The sequence below is a fragment of the Bidens hawaiensis genome, unplaced genomic scaffold (assembly GCF_021521415.1).
Source record: "Bidens hawaiensis isolate Kalapana, Puna unplaced genomic scaffold, B.hawaiensis_p1.1 tig00007499_1, whole genome shotgun sequence".
Lineage (NCBI taxonomy): Eukaryota > Viridiplantae > Streptophyta > Magnoliopsida > Asterales > Asteraceae > Bidens > Bidens hawaiensis.
This window is the reverse complement of record NW_027491525.1, coordinates 92,749-106,207: the sequence shown is the minus strand read 5'-3', so window position 1 is coordinate 106,207 and position 13,459 is coordinate 92,749. Positions and strand designations below refer to the sequence as shown.

The following is a 13,459-nucleotide window of genomic DNA, read 5'->3' as shown; positions in this document are numbered from 1 at the left end:
GCGAACTTAGCTTTAGGCGAAGTTATCAGTTAGGCGAACTTGGCCGTAAGCGAAGTTATCAATTAGGCGAACTTGGCCTCAGGCGAAGTTACCAGTTAGGCGAACTTGGCCGTAAGCGAAGTTATCAATTAGGCGAAATTGGCCTCAGGCGAAGTTACCAGTTAGGCGAACTTGGCCGTAAGCGAAGTTATCAATTAGGCGAACTTGGCCTCAGGCGAAGTTATCGCTTTGAAGGCGAAGTTATCGCTTTGAAGGCGAAGTTGCCCAGTTCAGCCGTTGTTTGGTTTCTATCCAGCATTTTTGGCGATTTTAACACCCTTGTTATGGTTCGACATCACCCACTACGCTCCCCAACCGTTTTCGGTCGTATAAACACTATAAAGCTTGGATCTTTAAACTTCAAAGATCAAGAATCATACCTTTTTGTGCTTGTTTGGATCTCGTTTAACTTGTTTAATCACAACTAATCGCTCACTCTCTCTCGGATCACGCTCGTTCCTCTCCCTCGGCCGCCGGCGGTGTGTGTGGTGTGGGTGTGTTTTGGAGTGTTAGAGAATAAGATGAAATGAGTGATGTTTTAGGGTTTAGGGGATATTTATATCCCTTAAAGCCCTTGGACCTAAGGCCCATTCTCATTTAACCCATCTCGATTAATCTAAGTCCATGATCCGCTCCTTACTCGATATTAATTAATCAATAACGCGAAATCACTAAACATAACTTTCTTTATTCAACCTTAAAATTTTAGGATGTTACAAGATTATAATTTAAATGATCATAATCTTGTTTATCTTTTATTGAAGTACCATATTGCTATATAAAAAATTGACAATTAAACGAATACAAAAATTGTGTTGTGTTTTCTATGTTACATAACACTTTTGTGCTGAAGTTATGTGCGAGACTTTATTGTTGATTTTTTGTAAACGATTTTTCATGTCGGGTTTTATATACTGGATTGGTTTTGTTTTATATTTGACAAATTGGAAATAAATAATCTCATATTTTATGTATTGGCCGATAATAATTTTACCTACGGTCCAACTATTGTTGTCTCAGTTGACCTCCGTTAAAAAAACACTTAACGTCATTAAGTTTTTTTCGAGTTTCAAACCGATGTTTTAGGGCTTTCGATTGGAAAAATGATACGAGTGGACTGATGTAAAACTTAGTTCGAAACAGTGATTCATCCAAAAAGTAGCAATCAAGAAGCACAAAAGCAAAGAGAGGCTGGTCCATCCATGAGCCCAAAAGCTTAAATGAAGCCCAACAACGAAGAAGAAAAAAACAAAGTTCGGTTTTGGGAGTAGAACTGATCCGATATTGGAACCGGTGTACCGACTTGAAACCGGTTTTTTTGCTTTTTTTACATCTCTATTGAAATAACAAAAAGCGGATTTTAAAATGGAATATATTTGTTTAACAATGTAAAGTATACATGAAAATGATAGAGATAATATTGTGGATCGACAACCTCACATTACAATATTTTTCTGAAATATATGGTTTTGCTAAAAAAAAAGTGTGGTTTTAGGTATCTAACTTAATTTCAAGTGATTTTAGGCAAGTGTTATTATACCAAATATCATATTAGGGTCAAATCTCAGCAACATTTTCAAGTGGCAAACCATAACTTAATATCATCCAAGTTGTGAACGATGTACCTTTCCAGTTGGTTGTCCATATCATTGACGGTGTAAGGTAGCAGGACATGTGGAAGCCGTTATATGAGATAGCAGGTTACAAATAGACTGAGGTGGCAGATGACTTCTAACTATATTTACCATTTAGCAGATGACTTCTAACTCATTTTACTATTTGGAGACGTGACATAACTCCATGAAGCCTCTATCTCAAGTAAAATGTCATTATTAGTACCACTTCAAGCAACTTTTAACATTTTCATGAATAAGTTGTATTGTTGAACCTTTTAATTTGTTTAGAAAAAGTGAAATATTGTAATGCTACATTCACATAGTAACAAACTAGCATGTAGACTAAGTGAAATAGTTTAGGCATGAAAATAAATAAATAAATTTAAAATCTATAAGACATCTGTTGGATATAAATTGTTCATTTGAAAGGAAATAATTTTAACTCTCATGTGTAGCTTTCAAACACTCAACAAACAAAAAAAGAAAATTATGCAAGACGAAAAAAAAACAAATTCCTTTTCAAAACCTCATTTTCCATGTATTCTACCATCTCCATTTTCACTTTGTGCAATAGTGTGGTTTGGGTGTGAATTACGAGGTCAATAGTTTAATTCCTATGGTGTACGATATTTAGGTGTTCAAAATTTTAGTTGTTTATATATATATATATATAATTGATTTCTTTTGAGAACCACTTTGAGTTTTAAGAACTCGAAAGAACTCAACGTAACAATTTTTTTTTCCGAATTTTTTTTACACATGTGTAATACGTAAGTGTAAGTGATGTACAAAAAATTACGGTATTTTTTTACACACCGAATCGACTTTTTACACATGTGTAACTAACGTTTAAACTTGTGTAATTATCAAAAATACTTATTCTCTCTCCTGCTTTATTTTTAATTACATTTAATCTCAGCCACATGTTTCATATCATTTAATTAAATGTGTGGTCCAAAATTGAGTTCTTAAAGTTCTTAAAACTCACCATGGTTCTCAAAATAACTCTCCCCAATATATATATATATATATATATATTATATATATACACCATCAATTCATAAAATGTTGCATTTAAACCAAGACCCACTTAACGATGATCTATTATTTTTACACCGAGAACACTGGGCTGTCAACTTTTTTAAAAATGTTGGTCGTCAAGATGAACTTAGGGTGTTACCTTGTAGAGGAATGAGGTATTTTGGAGTATTTAAACCGAAGTGTTCGAGTGCTAAGCAGTGACGAATACAAAAACTTTTCTTATAGGAGGTACAATAAAACGCGTTGGATCAATAAAGTTAAGACGAGTTTTCACTTTAAAATAACTCCTCTTTCAATATTTTTTTCATACTTCGTAATATTCTTTTTAATTAAGCATTTTAATTTATAACATCTAATGAAATGATTTAAGTTTTTTTCAGGTCATATCATTTTTATAAGTTATTTTAAAAGGTTGGCATTATTATCGTTATCTTAGTTATATATCCTCTAAATTATAATTTTAGCAAATTAGTTAGAGATCATTAATTATTTGATATTCGTAATCAATCGAAATATGCTATATCCTATATATATTTACTGAAAGCAGTTAACGGCTTAACGGTAACAAAAATAAGTGGTATATATTTTACCTTCTGACTTCCAAAAACGTGACGGTAAAGTTACAAAATATTTCAAAAATATTTTTATCTTTGAGTCGGTTAGTGCAAAGAGTACTCCAAACTCATGTCCATTTACGCTGGCTCTTACACTACTGCTTAACCCCACAAATTATTTCGATTCATCGTTTATTTTTAACTGATGCCATTTGTTACGAAGAATGGTTACTGGGAACCCCTAATCCCGGTTGGTTCAAACTCAACACCGACGGGAGTTCACTAGGTAACCCGGGACAGTCGAGTTATGGCGGGCTTATACGGGACGATCACGGTGGATGGGTGTGCGGGTACGTGGGAAACATCGGGTTTGATACGAGTCTTGAGGCTGAAGTTTGGGGAATAATGATGGGTTTGCGTCTCGTTAGAGCTATGGGGTTGAATAATGTGGTCATTGAAACTGATTGCCAAGCCGCACTTTTGCTGATAACGGTGAAGGGTGTGGATGAATCTAGTCCGTTAAGTGGGATGATCAAGTCGTGTAGAAAGGACATGGCTGCTTTGAAGTGTTACATGGTTCACGCGAAACGAAATAAGAACTGGTGTGCGGATGTAATGGCGAAGTTAGGAGGAAGACAAGGTCAAGAATTTATTGTGTTTGGTAATCCACCGTGGAAGTTGATTCCGTTGTTGAAGGATGAAGCATGTGCAGCAATAGGGTAGAGAGTCATTTACCTAGATTTGTTCCAACAATTTCATATAACTTTTGTTGTCTGTGTTAATGTGTACAATTAAAGTAGTAAACAGATCCATCCGAGATCAAGATTTTGTTTTGTATGAGCCTTCCAATATTAATATGCAAGAGTGATTACTTTAAATGTCATTGTTTTTTTTTCTCATTCTTGGATCAAGTAAGATATAAACAACAAACATAATAGAATTTGCAGATTTATAAAAAATACAAAGAAATTAACCTGAACGCAAAGAAATTAATTGGTTGTAAGTTGGTGTAACGCGCCGGGGGGGGGGGGGGCGCTAATGATTTTAAGAATTTGGGAATCAAGTTTAGCCTGTTTGTTGATCATGTGTGATACAAAAGGCTATGGGTAAAAAACTAAAAAAAATTGCTGAGTGAGTGAATAAAATCACTGTCTAAGTGGAATCTTTACAATCCAGATTATGTTGGTAAGTGGGTTTCATATGTAGGAATCAGTTTTAACATTTTAACCTAGTTCGTGTAATTCTTTACAAATCGTATGTGTTAATGGTTTATAAATTTTAAATCTTAATATATTGATATGTTAATGATGGAGGTATATGTATAATCAATAATGTATTGTTACTAGTTAAAAATCCGCACAAATAACGAGTTATGACGGTGTAAGTATATGGCCCAGTTTCGCTTTCCAAGCCCATTTATCTGAGTATCATTTTACAACCCAATCAAGACAATCTATTAGTAAGGCCCAAAGTTCATAAATGCCATATGGATGAGCTCCAATCATAAAACCCGAACTTAATGCCCATTGCGACAACATTCCTGCTGGACATATAAACATATACTCTCTCCGTCCCATTATAAGTGTCATAGTTTGACTTTTCAAATCTTTCTTTTATAACTTTGACCTTAAGTATTTTTGTCTGTTTCATATAATACTTGATGAAAATTATATAAATGTAAAATACATTTAAAACCCAATCCATTCATATATTTTACATCAAGTATTATATAACACAAACAAAAATATTGTCGGTCAAAGTTAAACAAGAAAGACTTGAAAAATCAAACTGAGACACTTATAATGGGACGAAGGGAGTATAAAAGATAGAATACAATAATTCTTAACGTATATTAACGTACAAAAATACTTATTTCATGAAATTGATCAATGAAATCACATCACAAGATCTTAAAATCGTCAATATATATCCAATTAATCATCGGTTCACCGAAAACAACAGATTTGGATCGTTAATCGATCATTTTTATTTTACTTTTCTTCACGAAACCCGTTTTGAGTGTTTATGGATTTCTTGAGCGTTTTTGTATTTTGGCATTGATCGTTTTTGTTTTTTTGACTTTGAGCGTTTTGTTTTTGCCTTAAGTGTTGTTTTTACCTTAAGCGTAGTTCGCATACGTTTTATTACGTTAATGATTATTGTATGATAACTCAACCCTATAAAGAAACCCATTTTTTTTTATTATCTTTGTCAGTTTACTCTCTTGTTTATGACGTCTAATGAGTGGGCCCATAACCAGGTATATGAGTATATTCAGCCCAATACCACCACTTTAATTTCCTAGTCCATAACGTGGCTTCCATAGCTTTGATTTTCCCGTCTCACCAATAGCGTTCAAATCGTTCGATGCTCGAACTCGCTCGAAAATTGCTCAGAAAATGCTCATTCATTTTCTCGCTTGATTGTAACGAGCCGCTCTGCTTGGTTCGGTAACGAGCCAAGCAACGAGCAAAGGTCTGCTCGGTTCGGTTCGACTTGATTATTTTTAAATTATTTTATATATAATTATATATGAACAAATATATAAATATATAGACAAAACACATAAATATAAGCTTACAATGTTTTTAACCCTTTTAAAATTTTCATATTCCGTTAATTTTATAGCATTATTTGTTCGTTCAAGTTTTTAAAATACTAGAAGTTTGTTTACATGATCATTTTATCTCACTTCAAACTTACTTTAATAAAAATTTTCAATCTATTACACGTTTGTCTAAAAACGACTAATTTATTTATAAAATATATAATTTACAACCTTCAAACTTGTTTCTTATTGAAAATTTTAAAGTGAAAAAATAATAAATAATGCTCGAAATCGCTCGATGTTCGATCGAAAAATGCTCGATTCAATTTTGGCTCGTTTTGGTTTTTGCTCAGTTCGAATTTCAGCTGTTCAGTTCGGTTGTAAATGAGCCAAGCAACAGGCAAGTCTTTGCTCGATTCGGCTCGGCTCATGAACAACCCTACTCACCGACATGCACATGTTGCTAATTGCTTTGGTGAATTGGTTTCTAATATCCCATTCCAAAAAAATAAAAATGCTCTCTCCGTTGAGTAAGCACAACAAAAGTTATATCAAATGAAAACATAATCGTAATTTTAACATAAAGAAATAAGTTGATCTATGCGTGGCAGACATTCAATTATACATGTTAGCTCGTCAATGCCCACAACTAAATAAAACATCTGCTTATTCTAATAAAATAAAGTAATTGTAGACACATATAGGTATGTGGTTAATCCTCAGAATTATTTTCCTTCTTAATCTATATGTACCATAGATTAATAATTATTAACTTCTCTTTTACACACCATTGATATTATATATATAAGATGATTAAATTATTCATTTTTCTTTAAACTCTGTATATATTATATCTATACACTTTTATTAAAAATAAATATTTATATATTATACTACTATGCATTGTTATAATATATTTCACGGCATACTTAGTAAAATCTAAAAATCAATAACAATCCGTGTTTGTTAAATATTGAAAAAAATTTAATTTTAAATGTTATCATTAACATATCATACTATAAATTGTTGAAGATTGTAAATAAAAAAGCTGTAATATGTTTTCAATTTACGAAGTAATTTTTCTAATCATTAAATTATAAATATATGTTTAAAGTTTATCCATTTTTAAAAATAATTCCATTTATCTTTTGTTTTTTTTGTACATTATCATATAAAATTTATAATTTATAAATATATGATTTAAATCTATCTATTTATTTTTTCGCTTAATTTAGTAAACTATACATAAATGTGTTAAATTGTAAAGATAATATATATCAATCACTTTCAAATATAATAAAATTTATCATATTTAGTATAACATCCCCAAAATTTCAATCCAAATTTGACAACTTAGGAAAGTTGAGGTGTCAAAAATAATCTAAAGATAAGTAATAAGAAAATATTAAATAAGGAAATATAAGAAAAATAAGGAAATAAAAATATTTCCTATGTTAAGTTTACTTACATGAAAGAAATTCTATCCCACATTGGAAGATGTAAGAAAGTGGAAGCATTCAACTAAGGTATAAATAAGGAAGATGGAATCCATCCCACATGGAAAGTGATAAAGAAATGGAAGCTCTTTATATGGAAGAGATTTTCCATAGTAATATTCTTTTATGAATATCATGCACTAAGTGGTCCTAGCGGAGGGTGCGTAACACCCGACGCGCACGCGCACGGGCTCGGGCGAGGACGATGGCGATGGCGAAGGGCGTTGGGCGCAATGTGGCGCTTTGATGGCGCACAAGCTATCAAAGACGGGGGACTAAAAGTGAAAAATATTATCCAGGGACCCATCGCGCTACGCGATGAGTCTAAGAAGACGGCCATCGCGTACCGCGATGGGCCGTGATGACGCAGAGACACGTGTCACACTCTGGTGACACATGGCAGCAGGGCATGACACGTGGCAGATCATGTCAGACCACGTGGCAGACGTGTTAGGCCACGTGGTGACACGTGGCTTGATCTCAGAAAGGTACCCGTCGCGGTACGCGATAGTGTTGAAAAAGGGGCCCATCGCGTACCGCGATGGGACCAAATTTTGGCTATAAAAGGGAGGGCCATCGGCTCTTTTCTCACAAAACCACAGCCACTCTCTCACTAGAATTTCACTCTCTCTACCTCGGTATGCGTGCAGAACATCGTTTTGCGTGCCACCGACTCGACAAATATTATCTAATAATCCGTGCCAATACCCGGTGTTTTCCTCGAAGTTCATGCCACTCAAGAGTAACTTGACGTTCCGCCGCGAAGTACGTACACGACCCGGCAACGACTACACATTGCCTCGATTTGCGTGCCAAGGAAGGTGGATCAAGAATGCCTCGAAGAAACGTGCATATAGAGTAGAAGTGTTGCCGTGTAAACTTAGGAAATCTAACTCCGAATACCCGTGCGAGGTAAGGGGTTCTGCCTAAGTTATTATTATATTATTATAAATGGCTTAGACCATAGTCGAGGGTATAGCCCGAACCTTGATTTCGATTAAGAATAATATAACTTTTCTTAAGTAAAGGTTATAGTTAAAATAATGTTTCTTTAATATTAAGAAATATAATATTCAAAGAGTATAGTTAAATAATGTTTCTTCTTGAAGAAGAAACTCAGTATAGACGTTTCTTTCTGAAAAAGAAACGCAGCATATAATAGGTAAAATAAAGAAGAGGACTAAAGGTCCAAATGTTCTATAAACAAATGATTTTATCAAGGTTGAAGTTATACCAAAATAGACTAAAGGTCTAAAGCTAGATCGATGATCTAGTTATTTTTACAAATGTTATTCTCGTACTATAGGTCCGAGGTAACAAAACAAGAAGAAGAATCAGAAAACAGGAATCATTATCAGAAACTGATTTTAAACAGAAAATGTAAATACGCCCCAAACCTTTTATATTGAGTCAGAATGTTTGCATAGGATTTACGAATCCTTAAAAACTTTGTGTACAATAATAAGAAACGGACACTCTAATTAAGAGTATACATGTGTCTGGATCCATTCATACATGGTGACTCAGCATTTCCCCGAGGCCATGCATGTCATCAACATGCCTCTGAAGGTCTATGGGACTGTTCAGAGAAATGATATTGTGTATATAATTAATTGTACAAGGTACTTAGGGTAATTTGAACCCAATTTAGTTGGGTGCCTAATGAGTAGTCATAGAGGTATTATTGTTGGTTTCACAAATTTATTGAAAAGAGATTTTAGAGTCAGCGTTATTCACCAGCTTTGTGCTGACGTATTTCTCCCACCCATGTTACAGGGAAACAAGAAAGGTTAGAACATACAAGCAAGAAGAAATAGAAGATTGACGTTATAGTCATTAGATGCTATCTGATAGCTCAGATATTTTTTTTCAAAATATTATAAAGAATTATGTTTTCTAAAGAAATGTATTGTAAACGATGGACGGGTATTTAAACCCGACTTTTTAATAAGTTTTCAAAGTAATAATATTTTATTAAAGACTTTCGCTGAAATAAAACCCGCAACTCTGATTTATTTACAAACAGGTACCAACTTGTGGTCACACGCCTAGGCCCTAAAGTGGGGTGTGACATTTAGTTTGTTAAGTTTTTTTTATCAAGGATTGCTTCAGGTTTTTTGTGGAACTTAAACTTATTGTTACGAGTTAAAAGTTGATAAATAGATTGTTTGGTACAAATTAACTACATTTGGCTCAAATTTGTTACGCGTAAAAAGGGTGTAATCTGAATATTTTTAAGAATTTGAGAATACAATTAGATTTATCATTAAACTTGTTATGGGTTCAAAGTTTTGACTTGAAAATGCAAAACAAATGAATGTTAGAATTTTAAATGTGATTGGACATTTTTGTAAATAATCAAAAGATTTTGGATTTTGCACATTGAGTATTTTTCTCATGATTATTAAAATTTAAGAAAAAGTGACAACAAATTCTGACATGCCACCTTCAAGCCTATCAATACTACAAACTTTTATCAAATCAGAATCATTTGTGTTAGCATTGACTTTTTCTTTAATAGTGACCATAATACTGTATGTGAAGCATGTCGTATAAAACTATGCTCAAGTGAAACAAAATGTTCACAAAATGAACGTGTTAACATGATTTTTTTGTCAATTGGCAAAGTCGAGAAGCCCCTCAAACTTATCAAAATCTTTTTTTTATGGTATAACTCAAAACTATTATTATATGAGAAGTATTCTCCGAAGTTAGTTCAACCAAATTTCTTTCAATTATACATAAATAAACAAATTTCTTTCAATAATTAATTTTTTTAATAAGTTCATTTTTAAAAAATCATTTTGTGATATAAATAAAACCAATTTATGTATAATGATACAAGCACAGATGTAATACATTTTTTATATACATTATGTATTGCTTTATTTGTAACTTAATTATTTGGATCATCACGTGTGTTACACGGGCTCTAAAGCCAGTATATGAATATACACATATAGATCTAGAATTAATTGATTCAACTAATATATAATAGGTTTTGAAAAACCTGTTTAAAATTTAAGTCATGAGTGTTGGAAATCTAATAAAAACCATAACATATTCAAAATGTGTATCAGTACCTACAATACCCCTACTTATACCCGTATCTGTACTCTAAAGTACACGTACCTATAATCAGTAAACTTGGGTACCCGTACCCGTACCCAAAAGACATGTGTGGGTACATATACGGGTACAGGTATCCGAGAAAAAAATTCTCATCCCTATTTTGTTGTCCATGTGACCCTCTTTCACCAAATGATAACTCTCAGTACACGCACAAGTTGTTCGGATGAAACTGATTCCTATAACGTACGTCCCCACCTATCACAACCATGATATTATCCGTTATAAGTGGTGGACCAATAAATTTTATTCAGTAGGATCGCAAGAAGATTATCTAAATAAGCAAAACTAGGTCTGTAATATGATACTTCTCGCTTAAAAAGTTCTCTGTAGCACTTGCGAGTTGTCAATAACATCATCAAATGTTAATTCATTCGCACTGAAGTCATACTTTCATTAAAAGCTCTAACAATAAGCTTGTTATAGATAAATACTTACCAAGTGTATATACAGAAATGAACATAGAAGTGAAGGAAATTAAGGTCCATTCTTGGTATACTGGTTACAATTGGGTTTGAAAGAAAAAATAACATTTGGGCTTTTGAAATAGTTTTTCTATAAAAAAACGAAAATAAGTGTAGAAAACAAACGAAAATACTGGTTACATAGAAAACACAAATGAAATAGTTTTTCTATAAAAATAAATAAATATCATTACTTGCGGGAGTTGAAAGACTGAAGCATGGCATTTTGTTTTAAGACAATTTATATATTATATATACATTATTTTTTAAATTCTCTCAGAAGAGTGGGTCTCGGTCCGTTGCCCTCCCTCTGGGCTAGGCTTGTTGGGGGCCTATGAAAATTTTGCAAGGGAAACTGTTTTGTTTTTGTATCCGCATTTTAAAGAGAAACTAGTATTTTGGACACTACTTCGCGACGGGACTGTTCTACCCAAAAAGAATATCTACACTTGTTCGGTTCGTTGTGGCGGCTCGATTCTAATTTAGAAAAGTACATAGTATAGATCCATGAAAATTAACGTGACACATTTACATTTATAGTTTTTATTAATACCGTAAAGACAAAAGGTGACACATTCTGGTAAGTGTAGGTGTGTAGCGAAGAAACGAAAATAAAAGAGAGTGACATTTAATTTTATGTTTCTAGGTGGCGATGGTAAACATATAAGTGGATGGAAGGTGATTGTGATGGTGCAGAAGAGATGGTTGTGTTGGTAGTAATGTGGTAAAGTCGGATAAAGTAAAGAAGGAAATATTAAATAGACATATCTAATATTTGTACACTATGCATCAAAATACCCAACACATTTAAATAATAACAATGGTAAGTTTACTTTTTAATATATAAAATTATAGGAGTATTAAAAAGTTGATTGGGTTCTCCTTCCCACTGGGTTGGGCTTTCTTTCGGCCCGGTCCACTCTAACCTCTCTTGAGGCCCAAAGCCACTAGATTACGAATTTTCAAAGGTTCACCTATCAACGTTTATATTTCTCTCAATAAAAAACTAATATCACATGATAAAAAAAAACTAGGTAAAATATTGAAAATATTCACGTTGAACAAAAAAAAATTAACAATATAGCCTTTGACTTTTCAAAAATTACCAATCAACCACGACATGATAGGTTTCTTTTGGCATAATGGTCTTCATTCTGGCACAATCGATTGGATTTTTTGACACATTAGAGTCAAAATGGCACGATAGAACTATCTTGACGTAACATGTTGAAAAATGTTCCAAATACGAAGTTGGGTTGTGTGACCATCACAAATATCGTAGATGATATTATTTAGGGATATTGGTTTTTAATACTCTAAACATTTCAAAAACGAAGTTGGGTTGTGTGACCATCACAAAAAAATGTCACGTTCAGCAAAAAAAACTAACGGAGTTAGGTTCGTTAAGTTTGGGAGTGCCAAAAAACAAATAGGATGAAAGTTGGAAGTTGTGAGTAACAAATCGAAAGGTAATAGTGGTATAACCAATATCCCCGTATTATTTATCATAAATATTAAACACGGTTAATCGAAACTTGTATACCGTAGTTATAACTTTGCTAGATATTTAATAATTGAACAACCCACTTAAAAAATATAATAAATGATCTAATTTAATAGAAAAACAGGTAAGCGGTCAACAAGTTGCGTCGCAACTCCTTTTTAGATGGCAAAAATACAAAACTGATCATACTAAAAACAAAGTTATAGTTCTTTGGCGTCGATGAGTTACTGTGCAAGACCTGCTGAACTCTTTTCAGAGTCGTAGCGGCTTCGACGACAAGGAACCGAGGGCATCAAAAGCAAAGAGAATAAAAACATGTCGATTCAAATCACATGCTTATAAGTTTCTCTAGTCTTGTCTTCAACATGACCTACCTAGCAAAAACACCGTTGTCACTGAACCCAACAAGAAAGAACACTCTGGTAAAATCCACACAATCTTATTCCACCATCTATATACTCTTGAAAGTACTTGGAAGTTGGAACTCTTTTTCTTAGACCGTCCGTAGTGGCACGTTGCCACGGGCGTTTTATCATATAACGCGGGGGGTACACCGCCCCCCCCAGCGTTTTGGGGTTTTTTTTTGTGACGTTTTGTAGGCAACGCGGAGGAAGGCACGGAAATTAAAAAAAAAACAAATATTAAATTACCTTTTAGATGTGAAGGTTAGACAGATGGATGGTGGTGATGGTGAGTTTATGTGGAGGAGGGGTTAGTGGATTGGAGGTACATATCGGAGAAGGAGTTACAGATCGGTGGTGGTGGTGGTTTATGATCGGTGGTGGTGGTTTACTGTTAAGGTGGAGGTGGTCGGTGAGTTAGAGATGGAGAAGGATATGCCTGGAGATAGAGATGGAGAAGGAGGTTGTTGTTTTTTTTATTGTAAAAATAATAATAATAATAGATTACTAATAATAATAATAGGTGAAGCACTAAAAATAAAGAAAAAACAAAAAAAATAAAAGTGACAGGGCGTCACGTGACGCATAACGCTCAGGGATGGAGAGTTATGACTATAACTTGTTTTTGTAAAAAAATATAACTCTGACTGGACGCCACATGACGCAT

The 13,459-nt window shown here is 33.5% G+C and overlaps 1 protein-coding gene across 1 annotated transcript in view; it reads left to right on the top strand.

Moving 5' to 3' along the window:
* LOC143635420 (small ribosomal subunit protein eS1-like) overlaps positions 1–13,459 on the top strand; it is a 127,212-nt gene that overhangs the window by 101,723 nt on the left and 12,030 nt on the right. The window lies entirely within an intron of this gene.